Consider the following 18,271-nt stretch of genomic DNA (forward strand, 5'->3'; position numbering starts at 1 on the left):
AACAGACCTAAATGTAAAATCTAAGTCTTTAAGATAGATAAATGAAAATGTAGGGAAAAATCTTTGTGACCTTGGACAAAGATTTCTTAGATCTAACATAAAAAAAATCATGATCTGTAAAAGAAAAAAAAATAGATGAATTGGACTTAATCAAAATTATATTTTCTGCTTTTAAAAGGCACTGCTAAGAAGATGGAAAAAGCCTCAGATTGAGAGAAAATATTTACAAAACACATATTTGATAAAGGACTTTATTCAGAATATAAAGAACTCTCAAGACTCAATGATAAGAAACAGCTTCATTTTAAAAAATGGGCAGAAGATTTGAATAGATACTTCATCAAAGAATATATGTAGATGGCAAGCAAGCACACAAATATGGGCAACATCATTAGTTATGAAGGAAATGTAAGTTAAAACCACAGTGAGATACTGCTACACCCACTAGAATGGCTAAAATCAAAACTGATCCAAATGTTGGTGAGGATATGGAGGAATTGGAACTTGCATGTATTGCTGGCGGGAATGTAAAATACAGCCGTTTTGGAAGTTTTGCAGTTTTTAAAAACAGTTAAACATATACCTACTATATGACCCATCCATTCCTCTTTTACGTATTTACACAAAAGAAATGAAATTACATGCTGTGTGATTCTCTTTGTGTAAAAAATCTAGAAAATGCAAACCTGTGATGATGGAAAGCGAAGTGGTTGCTTAGTTTAGGAAAAATGGATTACAAAGGAACAGGAGGAAATCTTTTGGGGTGATGGATAGATTCATTATGTTGATTGTGGTGATGCTTTCACAGATGTATACAGATGTCAAAACTGATCAAATCCAACACTTGAAATGTGCAGTTTGTTATGCATTAATTATACCGTCATGAAACTATAAAAAAACCTCATACAACTCCATGCTGAAAAGGATAAATATTACAACATGTAAATTATCTCTCGATAACCCTGACTTAAAAAGAGCATATGGGAACATTAAATATGGGCATTGAGGTTACAAAAGCTTATTAAAAGCTAATCTCAAAAGATTACATACGGTATGATTCAATTTATATAATATTCCACTTATATGATAGTCACAAATGGCAAAGTTATAGAGATAGAGATCAGATTAGTGGTTGCCAGGGGTTAGAGATGATTATCATGGGGAAAACTAGGTGAAATATTCACAGGAATTTTTATTTTTGCAACTATATAATATATAAATGTTACATATATATTATAAATATATCATAATCAAAATTTATTTTAATAAATGCCTTTTATAAATTGTTGTGTTCTCTAAGGTGACTCAAAGATAGTATGCCAAAAAAAAATTATCATTTTTTTATATCTTAGTGGTTTCCATGTAAACACTAGTCTGCTGTCATAGGGATGATTACAACTTAACCTTACATTGTTGTAGGTAGAAGACATAGCAAGAATCATTTTCCAATTTCAGCTTCTCCATCTAAACATTGAATACCTTAACTTTTCTTCCTAGAGATTTTTACTTAAAATTTTCTGATTAGTTAACATAAACAATTGGTTCACACATACGTGAAAAGGGATACACTAGAAGTCTTCCTCCAGCATCTGTCTTCCATCTGCACAGTTCACACTCCCCTGAAATTAAACAACTAGTATTAATTTCATGTGTATCCTCTCAGAATTTCTTTATGTATATATAAGCAAATGCAAATATATCTTTTTACTCTTCTCCCTGCTTTTACGCAACAGGTAGTTTACTATACTGAATATTTTGCGCCATACATTTTTCACTTAACAACGTATCTCAAGAAATTTCCCAGGTAGTACACAGAGAGCTTCTAAATTCTTTTTCTTTTGACAGTTGCATAATATTCCATTGTGTGGTCATGCCGTACTTTATCGACTGCTCCCCTATCTATTGACATTTAGGTTATTTCCAGACTTCAACTTTTGTAAACAATACTGCAGTGTATATCCTTGTACATGTGGCATTTCCCACTGGAACAAATATATGTGAATATACAAAATTGCCAATATTGAATTTTTAACTAGAAAACATTTTATGTAGTTCAACCTAAAATCTGTAGAATATTTTCAGATATGTAGTTACTTGAGACAAAGTGCTTTGTGTCCTTTTGATCTACCGCCAGATATGCATGATACCTTAATGCTTAAAGAGAGCGGAGAACTTTCATTTAAATGTTCTGTTCAGTATAGGTAATGGAGAAATACTTGTGCACACACAGGGATATTTCTCAAAGTCCTTTGCTAGTAACTTCATTCAGTAACATGTCTAACTCTAGCCCTCATCCAGGTCTGTCAGGCTTCTTTGTGTCTTGATGAAAGCCTTTACTTTCTCCTTATTAACAGAACTAAGAGTAGAGCTCTGCAACCCTTTACCTTTCCCAAGGGAGCATTAGAAAAAATATGTCTTTTTTATTTGCTCCTCCTTTTGTCCTTGCAATTATTGCAGCTTTAATATTACTACATAATATGTCTTATACAGTATACAGGTTCTCTAAAAAAGGCTGGCTTTTTGTACACATGGCAAATAGATGGAGTAAGTTCTTCTACAGAATGAAACAACTAATTGGAGTCTTGGCTTCTTTAACACTGGTCGGTGTGTGTGTGTGTGTGTGTGTGTGTGTGTGTGTGTGTGTGAGAGAGAGAGAGAGAGAGAGAGAGAGAGAGAGAGAGAGAGAGAGAGAGAGAAAATATGGCAAAATTTAACAATTTAGGTGAAGGGTGAATAATCTAGAATGTTCATTATACTAGTCTTTCAAATTTCCTATAGATATAACATTTTTTCGAATTAAAAAGCTGAGAGAAAGCATATTCTTTGCTTAGATTATTTACTGTGTATTAGGGATGTGTTTATCACCTATTATGTTCTTGGTTTTTGTTATTTCTAGATCTGCAGATGTCTTAGAAACTCTGCTCCCAGTTCAAAAAAAAAAAAAAAAGCAATGATAGAAATTTATAATCATTGAGGTTTTCCTCTGTGCCACATGTTGGCTAAGCATTTTATATGGATGATCTTATTAAGCCTCTTATCTAGTTTTCTTATTGTCATCATATTTTAGATGAGGCCACTCAGGCACAGCAAGGTTAAATTACTTGCCTCAAGTCACACAGCTAGCACATGGTAGAAATGCTATTTGACCTCAGACTTGCTGTCCTTGTACTTGACCTGTTCTTCACTTGAATTTGTCGTTATTTTGGCCTGAAGTATTTTAAAGTGCAAGGTTATCCTCTGGCTAAAACTCTTAAAACAATGACCCAATCCAGATACTATGATAACCTGAAGGCCTCCTGAAAGACTATAAATGAATATACACAGAGAGGGAAATGGACAAGTTCCTTGACGCATTAATTTGCAAAGCTATATGAAAAAGAACTGCTTTGTGTACATATTGTATTCAAAAACATCCTGTTCCTTTTCTAAGTTGCTTATTTTTGTATATATTTACTAGCCTGCTAAGGGATGTTACTACCTTTTCTTTTTATTTCCTGTACCTCTCCCTCTCTACTGACTCTTCCATCAGAACTTAAACAGGTTCAGACTTTTCCTTTGTAAAACCATCCCCCTTTACTCCACACACTCTCAAGCCACCACAGTCTCTGCTTCTTCAAACCAAGCTTTTCTAACAAATTACTCTTACAAGATACCAGGCACTCTGTTCTTGTCTCTTACTAGTTCACCTTAATTTGCCCTAATCCCCCAATTTACACCCCCAACTTTCTGTTTTCATTCTACTATATTTTACGCACAGTTTCATAGAGTGACTTATTTTCTATTTTAATATTATGGACATTTTTCCATGTCATTAATTTTGAAAAACTTTTTATTGATGAATAGCATACATACAGAAACAGTAACTTTTCATAAAATGTCATTAGCATCCCAATCAAGAAGTAGAAATTATAGAATCCTGGAATCTCCTTCCCACGCACACCTTTTAGTCACTTCACTCAACTCCCGAAAGGTATTCTGACTTTTAACAACATACATTATTATATGTCTATGGCACATATGTAAATAGAATCATATAGTATGTACATTTTGTGTCTTGCTCTTTCACTAAAATGTGAGATTCGCCTATACTGCGTGCAGTTATAGTTAATTATTCTCTTTGTTATATAATATTCTATTGTGTGACTATAAATGTTTTGAACATATAACGTTAATGGCTGTATATTATTCCATTTATAGATTTACCGTATTAATTTATTAATTTGTTTTTTGTCAGGTTTTCACTATTAGTAGTTACCGTATAATGGACATTTTTGTGTAAATACTTAAAATAATTTCTGACCTCTCCTTAGAAGAAACTTTAGAAGTGCATTTGCTGTCTAAAAGGATATAAACTCTTTCTTGATACAGATTGCCAAATTGCGTTCTAGAAAGATTATACCAATTTACATTCCTATTAACACAGTACCTGATGTATAGGTATTTAATAAAATTATATTGACTTGCACTGAATATGTTAAATTTTTTTTATATCCTAGGATCTGTTTCCGAGTTTTTGTGTCATCTGTTTTCTTTCTAGTTCATTAGTTTTAATTAACTTAGATTTTTGAAAATTTAGTAGTGTTTAGGGCACAACTTTCTCCCCCATTCTTTTTCAAAAATTATCTGATCTTTTAAAATTTTTACTAGAACTTTAAAATATGTTGCAAAATTTGGGGGAAAAAAGTGAGGATTTATTTGGAATTACCTTATTGGTATTTCTATACATTTATGTGGGAAGAATGGACATGTTTATATGTAGATAATTCTATCCAGGAATGAATCTCCAATTATTCAAGTATTTTTAGTAAATGTGCCTCAGTAAAATTTTATAGGTTTATTCATACAGCACCTGGTTTAAAAAAATTATTTCCAAATATTTTATATTTGTGGCTATTAGTATTGTATAGTTTCTTTCCATTATATTTTATAACTAGTTATTTGAAAGTTTTTGAATTTTATATATTAATTTTATATTTATCCTCCTTACTGAGCTAATAGTTTTTTTTGTTGTTGTTTGGGCTTTGGACCATTTATTTTCTAAATTCAGAAAGGGAGAAATTGATATCTGGAATAAAGAAATAGAAAAACAGCAACCTGGAAAACTACTTAAAAGTGTGTTTTTTTAAATTTATTTTAAATTGTAGATTTTTTGTTTAATCTTAAGAATTGTTTAAAGTACCTTGAAACTTGAGCCACAAATGTAATCAGGATAATACTTTAATCCTAGCTAATCCACATTATTGACCTTTTGTGCCTGCATCAGCAACAATGGCAGAATGTCTGGTGCATAATCTCGTGTGGATATTCACTGGCCAGGTCTGTTCTAGAAGTGAACGATACTGTTTTGAGATGGTAGTTTTGCTGAAGAGACTATTAGGGTCTTGTTTAATCTTTATAAAAGCAAGCTGGTTGCACTGTCTTGTCTAATTTGTAAAATGAAACTAGGTCAGATCAGTTACAGATAGTTGTAACTTGCTCTAAGTGGTCTGTAAGCCAAGGCTGGTATTATTAAAATACATATTTCTTGTCAAAATAAAAAGAATTCACTATCATTTTAATGACAATAGAGCTGGAGTATGAGATCTTAAGAATCCTATCTTATGTAGAATAGAAATTATATTTTCACAAAGGCAGGTACTAGAGGGTGTGAGTCTGTGGGTGTTTGTTAAGCTTTGGGGCTGGGAGGTGAGAGTGAGAATGAACAATAAGGACACCGTGTTCCAGATCTCACTTATAAAGTGGGTTTGGAAGCAGGGATGGAGGGCAGTAGTCAAGATAAGCTCGAAATTTGCTTCTGTGTTTTAACTACCAAGAATTTTAGTTTGAAAAATGAACTGTTGGAAATTATGGAGGTAAAGTGATGTGCTTTTATTAGAAAGATGTAAAACTGGTTCCAGTTCCTTAAGAGAAAATAGAAATGTAACATCAGAGACAGAAATAATTACATCAGTGTCATGCTTAAAAACCAATACAAAACTGCTTCAAGAGGCATCCTGTTACATGTCTTATTCAGTTTGTTTTGCCCAGTATTATAAAATAGTTAGTGTATTTCTGGTAAAGTGAAACAAACCCAGAAATAGACATTGTACTGTCTATTCTAATTCTGCACATTCACAAAAAGGGGGCAAAATAAAGAAGAAATTTAAGACAAGAAATAGATCTCATTTGCCTATAACAATATGCCATTCTGAAGGTGAATATTGTTCATGGAGAGAATCTAGAGTGAACTGTTTTATAATTATATTAGAAAGAATGTGGGTCTTGAACCTAGATAGAGTTTAGTATGTATGCTGGCTCTACCATGTAGACATTTTGTGGTACTGGGAACTTTAAGATCTCTTTTTCATTATTCTCTTCACCTGTTAAATTAGCAAAATTATTCCTTCTTCGTAATGTTGTTGTAAAGAGATTCCTTTCACAAAGTTGTCACAATTTCTTTAAAGGTAGAAAAAAATACTTGCTTAAAATCTTATGAGGAAAAACACTACATAAGAAAATAAACAGGACCAGCCTGGTTACATATTATTGTAATCTCTAAATGCATAGATTAGTTTCTGTAGAGAAAGTTTCCTTAACTTTCAATATCTAGATACTTTGGAAGATTACAGGTCAATTATTTTGTAAAATATCCCGCAATTTGGGTTTGTCTGACATGTTCTCAAAACTATATTTAGGTTATGCATTTTCGTTAGGAATGTTACAGAATTGATGTGTTCTCATTGCATCCTACTGGGTAGTGCACAGTTCCTATTTGTTATATTACTGGAGATGCTTATCATGATCACTTACGTAAGGTCATATCTATCAGACTTTGTTACTATACTTCGCTAAAGTTACTCATGCTATCTTTATAATCAGTATTTGGGGGATGGTGCTTTGAGACTATGTAATATCCTGTTCCTTATCAACCTCCCACTCACTAGTTCTAGCATCTAACTATGTTTCTTGGCTGAATTAGCTATTATACCATGATAGTTGCCAAATGGTAATTTTCGAATTCCGTCATTATCCATTCTTCAGTTGGCATTCCACTGCAAGGAAAAACTTCTGCCTCCTCTTATTTATCTATTAATTTTTTATTTATGTCAATACCTGTGCACGGATTTTAAAAATAATTTTATTTGTGGATATTTTTAATGGATTATAATGTTACTATAATTATTTATTTTGATGCTTAAAAGGTCCCAGTTTGACCAGTGGGAGCACCTTCAAATTTTCCTCATTTTTAAACACTTCATGGCACAATGAAATGATCCAGGCCCTGCTTGTACTTCAGTAGCCTGAGCCAATCCATTGCTGCCACAGCCTCCCTGACATCGTCCTCACCTCACTCAGGTTCCAACATCCTGCTGCTGCCTTCTTGCTGGGACTCAGTTATTCAGGAAGAGAGAGAAGGAGGAAGAAAGACTAGATAGATGTCAGATAGATGATAGAGAGAGAGAGAGAGGCAGGCAAACTGACTTCAAAAAAATGTTCTGTCCAAAGAAATTAGGAAATAAAAAGTCTAGCTCACCAGTGTTAGAGAGAAACAGATATTTTGATAATCAGAAGTGATGAATAAGCCCCAAATTATTTTAATTTTGGAATGTGTCTTCGTTCATTCAGGCAGCTATAATGAAAAGCCAGAGAATGGGTAGCTTATAAACAACGGAAATTTACTGATTACAGTTCTGGAGGCTGGGAAGCCCAAGATCAAGGCTCCAGCATGGTCGCTTCTGATAAGGGCCCTCTTCCTAGTTCAGAGCTGATGACTTCTTACCACATCCTCACATCATGGAAGGGGCTAGGAATCTCTGTTGGGTCTCTTTATAAGGACACTAGTCCCATTCATGAGGGCTCCACCCTCATGACCTAATCACTTCTCAAAGCCCCCACATCCTAAAACCATCATCATAGGAGTTTAGGATTTCAACACAGGAATTTTGAGGGGATGCATTCAGACCACAGTGTAATGTTTTTGTTTTCTATTGATATTCGAATATGGGTCCATGTATTGTTTTTGAGAACTCGGGGCCTAAACCAACCAAAGTTCTCTAGTTTTTATCTCACTGTGTCTAGATACTATCTCACAATCTGAAAAACTTCTTTTTAAGCATACTAGTTGCTATAATCTTAGGATCAGGCTTAACAGGGAACCATATCCTTTATGCTTTTCTTCCTGACTTGTTCTGCCTATACCCTCATCTGCCTCCACCCCCACCCTTTCCCTCTGGGAACCACACACTGTCGTCTGTGTCTGAGTTTATGTTCGTTCGTCTTGTTCGTTTGTTGCTTTCAGCTTTATATCTCACATTTGAGTGAAATCATATGGTTCTCAACTTTTTCTGTCTTGTTTCACTTAGGATGATAATCTCAGGATCCATCTAGGTTATCACAAATGGCAGTATTTCATCTCTTCTTATCTCTGAGTAATACTCTATTATATATGGAGATTTTTTTTGTGTGTTGCAATTAGGCACCTGACCAAATGAATGCTGATTTTCACTGAACCTGTCCCTAGAAGACTACTGAATTTATTTGAAATCATTTAGCCCTGAAAATATGAAAATATAATGGAGATTTAATAAATGAATTCTAATTTTAAGAATATCGAATTTATGAAACCGAGCAAGTCTGTGGCGTTTGTTGGTAATAAATTAGAAATATAAGTTTAAAGTTTATAAACCATATACAGTTTTTATAACTTTAAATTGACAATTGGCTTTACTATTTAACCAATCTTAAAATTAGTGATTTTTTTGTTTACAAAATAGAAGAAATTCAGTTTTTTTGAACATTACAAATATTTTTAGAGGAATTTTAAATATCACAAATATGTTAGTCTATATTTCTAAAGTACTATGTTTTTAAAGAAGGTATTTTTAAATTTGTCAAATGCATATCAATAGTAAACTTATAAATACAGCATTAAATAACAATAAGATAAAAATATTAGAATTGCTTTGGAATCTCAGCACCGTTTACATGTCATGCAGTTATCTCAAACTCATTGTAACTGCCTAGATTCTGGTAAAATCTCTTATCTGGTTTCAAAGTCACCGTCGACCCTCTGTCCTTTTTCTTCTACCCTGACAAACTGCTAAGAAGTATTTCCAAGTTTCATAGCTGGTCTACCTTGTCCTCATTGCAGAAATCCTGTCCAAACTTCACATCAAAGCTGCAATTATTGATCTCTCCTTAAATCTTTTGTTTAGCCTCTGCCTCTCATTGAGTTCTAAGTTTGTAAATAAACTTATTATTATTATTATTTTTTACCAATCATAGGACATCCTCTTTAGCTTCCTATATTTATCCCATAGTTGCATCAGAAACTTATTTTTCTAAGACTGTCTGCCACTATCCTCTTGACAGCGCCATGTTTGCTGTAATGCATCAGTTGGAAAATACCCATTTCATAAGGGGCTACCATGTACATACGTACTACCAGTCACTGTTCTAGATATTGGGAACATTGGCAGATAAAACAAGCATGTTCTGGTGGAAGTGACAGTCTAGTGGGAACAACAGCTTTTAAACAAGTGAATGCATATAATTAAGTGATTGCATGTGTGAATTTTTTTTGGAGAAAAATGTAGAGGATAATGGATTCTCTTGGGGGCGTCTTGAGGTTGTGAGTTTGACGCTGAGAAGTGAAGATTAAGTACATAATAGCTGATTGAAGTCCAGGTTGAGGAACATTTCAAAGAGTGGTCCTTACTCTTTTCATTATCATAACATCATCACTTCTACCCTGTCATCAAGCCAATTCTCATACATTTTAGCCGTGCCACCTACTCACTCTCACCAGGGCACTTCTTCCTTCGATGGCTTTTCCCTTTACACCTTTCTGATGGTGTTTTGTCAATCTATTTTGGAGCTCCTGAGATCAATATCCCCCATAGTTAGAATAGGATCTACCAGTAGCGGGCTCTCAAAGTCTGATTTGTCTACTGCCTCCTACCCTGTTACTCTCCTTTTCCTTCCCTTAACTCCCCAAACTTGGTGGAATTTCTGTGGGGAAAAGCAGAAGCCACCAGTGGAGACTTCAGAATCTGTAGATCTTGAACCCCTCCCCCCACACACCTGGATTTCATTGTCAGCAAGCGCCCTTTCCCATCCTATTGACATCAAGGCTTTAGAGTATTGAAAAATGTCCCTTCCTTAGAGGAACTTCAGGTGTTTTGCTTTAGATCATTAAAGGATATACATATTAGCTCTGAAGTTTTGCATAATCTACATTTATGCTTTATCTGTTTATCCAGTACTTTGCATTTTAGCTTTCTTGATTCAAGTTATTCAGAAATCTCAATTTTTATAGCTAGTAGTTGAGATTTTTATAAAGCATAGCACATTGCTATTCAGTGTCACCTACACCATGTTGTTACCTGATAATGGAAATACAAATAAGCTTACAGAAAAACATCAACAGAAACAACGTTATTTTATTAGTGCCAAGTGGCCAAAGTGTGTTCTCCTGATATTGGTTATTAACTTTTTTACTGTTGTGCATTGTAACTGGGCAGCAGGTCAAACCATTTATGGTGGCCAGGCCCTTTAGTGAGCTATAACCAATTCTGTAGCAGAGAGAGAGAAAACGCAATTTCCTTTACTTGATTTTTCCTCATATATTTATTAAAATAATACTATGAATTTGAGGTAGACTAATTAGAACATCTTGATGTAAACACACATTAGAAAAAAACTAAAATAAATTGTAAAATATGCTTTAACCAGTAGTAGACTTATCTCTAACTTCTATCATTTTATTGTTCTAAATAGAAGAGAACACATCTTACTTAAAATTTTTTTTATATTTAATTGTAGTAAAATACACATAAATTTTATCACTTTAAGCATTTTGAGGTGTACAGTTTAGTACTGTTACTTACATTTGCAGTGTTGTAAACCAGTCTCTGGAACTCATTTCACCTTGAAAACTCAAACCTCTGTACCTAATAAACGACAGCTTTCTATTTGCCCCTACCTCCAGCCCCTGGCGACCACCATTCTACTTTCTGTCTTTATGAGCTGGACTATTCTAGGCACCTCATGTAAATGGAATCATATAATATTTGTCTTTTTGCGACTGACTTATTACTGGTATAATGTCTTCAAGGCTCATCTATGTTGTAGCATATGTCATGATTTCTTTCCTTTTAAAGCTGAGTAATATTCCATTGTATATATACACCGCTTTTTATTTATCCATTCGTTTATCGATGAACACGGGTTGCTTCCTCCTTTTGCTGCTATGAAGTAGATGTACAAATATTTCTTTAAGACTCTGCTTTCTATTCTTTTGGGAACTTATCTTATTGAGCCCCATCCTTAGCACAGAGATATGTGCTCTGTAAATATTTAAACAATGTGGGAGGGAAGAAGAGGAGGAGGAGATAGTCATTTCAAAAATTAGGCAGATGATAATGTTAGCCATGTAAAGTTATCTCAGTCTGCTTCAGTGTTTCTCAAAGTATTGTCCATGAAACTGGATTAGAACCTCCTGGAATACTTGCTAAAATTTTAAATTCTTAGGCCCTTCACCCAACTTTACAAGTTTGAATCTCTTGTGAGACTCAGGAATTTGCACCCCCAAGTGAGTCTTACGCACACTGAAATGTGGGATGCACTATACCACTGGCAAGAAGTCTCAGAATTTTCCTCCTTTTATGCAGCGGAAGGCCCTGCTCTCTGCTGCTTTCAGCCCCTGCTTTCCTCTGGGGCACATTCATCCCAAGCTAGCCCATGATTCACATTCTTATCCACTTTGTCTGTGTATTGTAGCCCAACTAAAAGTTTCATAAATTTAGTGAACGGTGGCCAGACCTGAGTTTGCAACCCTAAACTTTGATCCAGGCCCTGTCAGGGTCCTTTCTCAGGATGGTAATTGGCAATTCACTGTTGCTGTCTGCCTGTTTCTAGTCAGCGGGCGGGTGAAGAGGTTAGGACTTCCTCCCTCAGGCCTATGGTTAGGCTTACCTGAGTTCTTAAAGGGACCAAATGCTGTTTCTTACATGAACATTCAAAATATGACATAGTATATTGTGGCCCTCAGGACTGTAATTTCACACATTTATATTGTAAAACCTAATGACAAGTGTGACATCGTCAATAAAACCAGACAGCTTGTTTTGTATTTTGAACTCAAACTCTGTCATCATCTAGTTATCACATCATGCCACCTCATCACATCTACCATGTGTGACTTTGCTTCTAATTGTACTACATAATTTGCAAGTGATTCATTTTTTAAAATATTAACTTTAAATAATGGTGCTGCATTTTCAGAAGTATTCTCTTTAAACTTGTACTTAAGTGCTACAAGAGCATGTTTAATATTTGACTTGGATTAAAAATAACGATACTGGTTAATGATATACATTTTTTTATGAAAGGAGCTGGGAGAAAAATTTAAAAAGCCCTAATAAGGAAACTAGTTTTTGTTATAGTTGGCCACTTTTTTACAGTGTGCTCCATACAACTTTCTATGCCTTCGTTGATTTGGTACTCCTGTAATTTTCAATTTTTGGCTTAATTTTACATTTGATTTTGTTTATTTGAAATCTTCTCTAAAATATAAACCTACGACGCAGCGATGATATTGGCACATAGTAGGTGTTTAACAAATGTTTGTCGAATGAATGAAACCTAACTTGAAGCTGAAGGTAATATATTTTATATACTGATTTTATAGTTTCTGCTAGAAATTTTCTTTGCACTTTTCTGTTACAACTTTCATCAATCTACGAACTAAATTACAAAAGACTGAGAGGCTTACCTACCTGATATCTCTGGTTGGACCAACTGGAACAACAGGTTTAAACACACATTTGATTCTAGGGTCACTTATTTTTCAATGCTGAAAACTGACTGAGCAGAACTCCTGACACCAACCAGTAATTTCACAAGTTTATTCTGTTGCTGAGAAGGGAGGCTGAACGCTCACGAGTGTGAGTGACCTGGTGCCAGTGTATCTCCAACCTAGGTTTGTGTATTGGTGATGGATTAGTGGCATCATCTTCACCCACAACAGGCAGTATTCTTGTTTCAGGATACCAGATAACCCTGGTAGAGTGAACCTATTTTTTTTCTCTTTACAAATTTATGCTTTAAGCTGTGCACACTGAAACTCCTTTTTGTGCCACTTCTGTTCGTTTTCAGCAGAGCCTATAGAATCTGTTGTCAGTGGGCTGCTCACAGCAGCCCTTTGTAGAGATTTCTTTCAGTAGCATTTTGGAATCCAGGGTTAGGAATCGTCAGCCCAACTTACTCTCATAGTATATAAATTTACTCTGATTTAAGAAAGATTAACAAAAAACCTTTGAAGGCAGATTTGTACAGCATGATACATTACTGTACAAATGTACATCTACAAAAATGAATTTGGTCTTTTGTGTTTCTAGTCTTACGGCCTAAAAGTAAAAATTGCATAGGCTTAACTGTTTAACCTAGTGTTAAATGCTTAAATGATGTTTTTGGATTGCTTTAAGATCTTCCAGGAAAATTATTACCCATAGCTACAAAGTAACACGACTCAGACCTAAAGACATCTGTGGCATCCAGGACAAGTTAATTAAGAGCAGGCCAGTAGGACTCTTAAGTGGTTCTGACTTCAGTTGGATTTGCTGGCATTCTTACTTCCCTGAGTAAAATGCTTTTAAGTATTCAGTGTGACCCTACGATTTTAAAGTAGCAAGCAAGGTTTTTAGTTCTGTGATTTTAGTAGTAGTCATAAGTTTAAAATTTAACGCGATGCCTAAAAGGTGTATATAAATGTATATTAAGATTCACACTAATATCTTATAGACTACCTGTTCTATTGAACCCTTAATTTAAAATTTTCCTCATATTTTAACCATTTATAACTCTTTTTTTAAGCCCTTAGTGAGTGTGTGTGTGTAGAATTATCTTTCTTATTATCTCCCCCATACAGTCAAATGTTTATCTGGTAATCACCTCATTATCAGAATGATGCCACTGTATTAGTTATATGCCACTCTTAGTGAATTTGGGGTGTAATAATTTTGGTGTGCTAATTTAGTATGTTTTGGTGCCATTTTAATTCGTTTTTCTTTAATTCCTAGTCAGCTCGAACCCTTCTCTATATTTGTTTGCTAATGGCATTCCTCCCTCTGTGGTTTAGCTGTTCCTATTCTGGCTAATTTTTTTTTGCAGGGTTATAACAAGTTGTCATCAGAATCCTGAGCAGGACATGTCTTCAGCAATTAGTACTTTTGCTTTTGCACTATTCCTCCTTTCTCTATTACAGTGATAAACGGGGAGTGAGTAGATATTATTAGGAAAAGTAGAAAGGAAAACTAAACTGAACTGGGGGAGACTGTATTAAACTGAGTTGAATGAATTAACTCAAGTTTTGATAAGTAATGAAAGGTCACGTATTATGTAATGATTTGGCACTGTCAGCAGACTTGGATTTTAACAAGTCACCATTCTTAAATGAACATAATAAAACCTACCTCACAATGCCCCCATGAACACTAAATGAGATGACATGTGAGAGCCTCTCCTAGCACCTCTCCTGTGCTGAAGATGACGGGCGCAGCTACATGACAAAGGAAGAGCAGCAGTTGACATCAAAACAAAACCATTATCTTGCTCCAACTCCCCTCCCTTCTTCTCCGCAATTAGGGATCAACATATTTTCTCATTTAATCTTTATAACAACCTCATTATTTATCATTATTCCCATTTTTAAGATGAGGACGTCGAGGCTCTGAGACGTTAGCTAACTTGCATAGGGTCATGGATTTGGTAAAGGGTTTGGGTGGAGATCTGTCAGATTCCCAAGCCATTCTCTTGCCACAGTGCCAGGCTGCCTGGCGTAATGAGTGCGTGAATGAAGAATGAAAGTTGATGGAGTGGCCGTTCCACTGTTCTTCCCACTCCTTCACTGGTGAATGACTAATAAGCAAACTCTCCCAGGGGGTATTTGCATTTTAAAAGAGGAGCTCATTAACTCTAATGAATCTCTAATTGGTGAAATTTGTGGGGGAGATGTTTCTGAGCACTGGGGTTTCCTCCTGTCTTCAAGGTGCCTGGCTACCCTTCTCTCCTCTGTAGATTATCGGCTATTCTGGCATCATAATTATGCTAGAATACAGTCACATGATGCTAGTTGGGCCCAAATGCAACTGAATGGATGAACAGGGAGCTGTGAAAAGAATCATCTAAAGGAAAGTAAGTGTGGGTTAGTATTGTGTAAAATGAATGTTCAAAAGCCAACTAACAAATTTGGCGAGGTTGAGGGTCTTCTGAAGAGTTAGGTAAAAATAATCTATTTCATAATCAATTTTAACTTTGGAAATGCTATGTCATCATTTTCCATGGTATGTTCATGCACCTCTGCAAGGCGTTTAATAGATATCGGGTGAATAAAATGACTCCATAGTCAAATATGTTGTAAAAAAAATAAATTTTTTTTACTAAAGAATTTCACAGAGCCTTTAAATTTTTAGAGTACATTGGGCTTTCGGCTTTTGGCTCAAAGGAGACCAAGGCACAACTTTCTTTGGTTGTCTCGAATCTGGAATTGGTGCCAGTTCTGCCCTGGCCCCCAAGATCGGCCCCCTGGGCCTGTCTCCAAAAAGGCTGGTGATGACATCACCAAAGCACCCGGTGATTGGAAGGGTCTGAGGATTATAGTGAAACTGACCATTCAGAGCAGACAGGCCCAGACAGAGGTAGCACTTTCTGCCTTTGACCTGATCATCAAAGCCCTCAAAGAACCACCAAGAGACAGAAAGAAGCAAAAAAAAAAGGTGCAGTGGAAATATCACTTTTGATGAGATTGTCAACATTGCACTACAACAGATGCGGCACCGATCTTTAGCCAGAGAACTCTCTGGAACCATTAAGGAGATCCTGGGGACTGCCTGGTCTGCGGGCTGCAGTGTTGATGGCCGCCACCCTCATGACATCACAGATGACATCAACAGTGCTGCAGTGGAATGCTCGGCTAGTAAAGAACTATGAAGGAAAATATTTCAATTAAAGATCATTTGACAACCTAAATAAATAGTACATTATAAATCAATGGAAAGGGAACACGCTCTGCAGTTTTTTTCTCATACTTTTGACCATAGAAATATTTTTTCCAGGTGAACCCCTTGAAACTAGTGTTTTGTAGACTGCATTCTCAGGGTAGGGAGTGCTAGATAATCCCTCCATAAGCAAAGAAAAGAAAAAGAGAAAGAAAAAAAGAATAGTTTTCTGTATTTACAACTAGGGCATTCCAATATTAACACCTCTCTCAGATAAAATCTGGTCAATTTAGGGGGAAAAAAAAAACAGATTGAGACCAAATTTTCATCTTTATTGCCAATAAAGCTGGTGTTGAAGAATGTGGCTTCTCTCAAGGAGCAAGTAGTGTTCCGAATCTGAATCTCAGAATTAGATCGAGCTCCATCCAGTTACAGGATATGCAGGGCTGGGTGGGGCAGCCTTCCCCAAGGGGAGGAGGTCCATATGGAGGGTCAGAGCAAACAGTCACATGTTCTCTGCAGCCCTCCGTTCTCACGAAAGGGAGGAGGAGGAACCAGGTCATCAAGTCCTCCCAAGTCACCAACCCAGGGACGGGGGAGTGAGGGAGGCCTGGGGTGGATGTTACTAGAGCGTCCTCCACATTTCAGGAGACCAAATGAGTGAGGGTTCTCCCTCCCCCACCCACTACCACCAACACCTCAAAACAGGTCTCCTCTATGTGACCCAGATGGGCATTTGGGTTCCATCACTGGGGATTCCTCTCCTTTCCATCTTCCCTTATCCTTAGTGCTCACTCTTCACTACCATTTCTCCTCCCCCTCAACCCAGTTCACACAGTAGAATGGGATCATGATGATATGCTAATGATCTTCTTTTCTTATCTCCTTGTATAAGTCAGACACAATTTAACCTTTTAGCTTAGAAGGGGTGGAGTGTTATATTCTCTAAAACAGGGATCAGGAAACTACAGCCTGACACCTGTTTTTCGTAAATAAATTTTTATTGGAACATGGCCATACTCATCGGTTTAGATATTGTCTGTGGTTGCTCTCAACTACAATAGTAAAGAACTTGTGACCAAGACCATATGGCCCACAAAGCCGAAAATATTTACTGTCTGGCCCTTTAACATGAAAAAGTTGTGAACCCCTAATCTAAAATATAATTGGATTTCACTTGTCCTTTAAGTTCTGAAAGAGCTTCTTTTCTATGTCTAGGTAGCCTTTATCATTTACTCATCTCAATAAAAACTACATTTTAAACCAAGAAAGTTGAATGGTTGGAATGTAAGGGAGGTTTTTCCTCTTAAAAAATTATTTCTAGCCTTACAAACTTCCGGTAAAATATCAAGGGGACTGTATTTGCTTGAGGGCCCGGCAGGAAGGACAAGAGCCTTGCCCTAGCCAGAAGTATTTGGTATCATTAGTGAAAAGGGAAGAGAAAGATAATGGATGGGGCCTATGGAAGGAAAAAGGAATAGAGAGGAGAGTCTGGAGGCCCAGGGGCTGTGACAAACACCAAAGATCCTGTCTTCAGAAAGCAGGAGCCCTGGGCCCTTGTTCCCTAACTCAGAGACTTGATTCCATCCAGCTCAGCCCCCATCTCAGAACATTCCGCAGAATCCCCAGGGATGTTAGGAGACTGGGTTCTGCTCCCACTAACACTGCCTTCTACCTGGGAGACCCTGGGCATGTCAGTGCTCTGTACTTTAGGGTTCACTCACCTGTAAACCGGGAGATGGGGGGATTGGAAGCATGTCTTACTGGGCCATAGTAAGAACCAAATGTGGTGTAAAAAAAGGCTTTGAAGTGTTAAGTACTGTGAAAATGTTGGCTGTTTTTGTTCTTTTTAAACAACTGACTTGCAAATTAAATTTTTGACTCCATCCAGAATATTAATTAGGGTTAACTGATGTTTGAAAACTCAGGTACCTTATTTCACAGCTATCATGTGCATCTTTATTGTTAAAGTACCTAACTTTCATGTAGGTTATTAAAAATGGATAAATTAACTGAATTTTTGCCATGATAGAATAATTCTTCAGCAGAAGGAAAAAAACTTCAAAAATTATATTTCTTTGTGACCCGTTTTTTATTTTTTCTGTTGTTTGTAGAGAATAATCGTACAGATGGCATCTTTCCTTATAATCAGTTACTGTCCTATCTGAGTTATCGCTGGACATGGCATTTCAGTAAATAGTAATTCTACAATTGCTTCTAGGCAGGTGTGTTGTGTGGTATCAGGAACACTGGCTGATAACGTTTCTGGTTTTTCAAGCAGTGGGGAGAAACAG

The 18,271-nt window shown here is 36.1% G+C and overlaps 1 protein-coding gene across 6 annotated transcripts in view; it reads left to right on the forward strand.

The window, feature by feature from the left end:
• UMAD1 (UBAP1-MVB12-associated (UMA) domain containing 1) overlaps positions 1 to 18,271 on the forward strand; it is a 198,192-nt gene that overhangs the window by 109,528 nt on the left and 70,393 nt on the right. The gene's annotated exons all lie outside the window — the stretch shown is intronic.

The sequence above is a fragment of the Rousettus aegyptiacus genome, unplaced genomic scaffold (assembly GCF_014176215.1).
Source record: "Rousettus aegyptiacus isolate mRouAeg1 unplaced genomic scaffold, mRouAeg1.p scaffold_m13_p_13, whole genome shotgun sequence".
Lineage (NCBI taxonomy): Eukaryota > Metazoa > Chordata > Mammalia > Chiroptera > Pteropodidae > Rousettus > Rousettus aegyptiacus.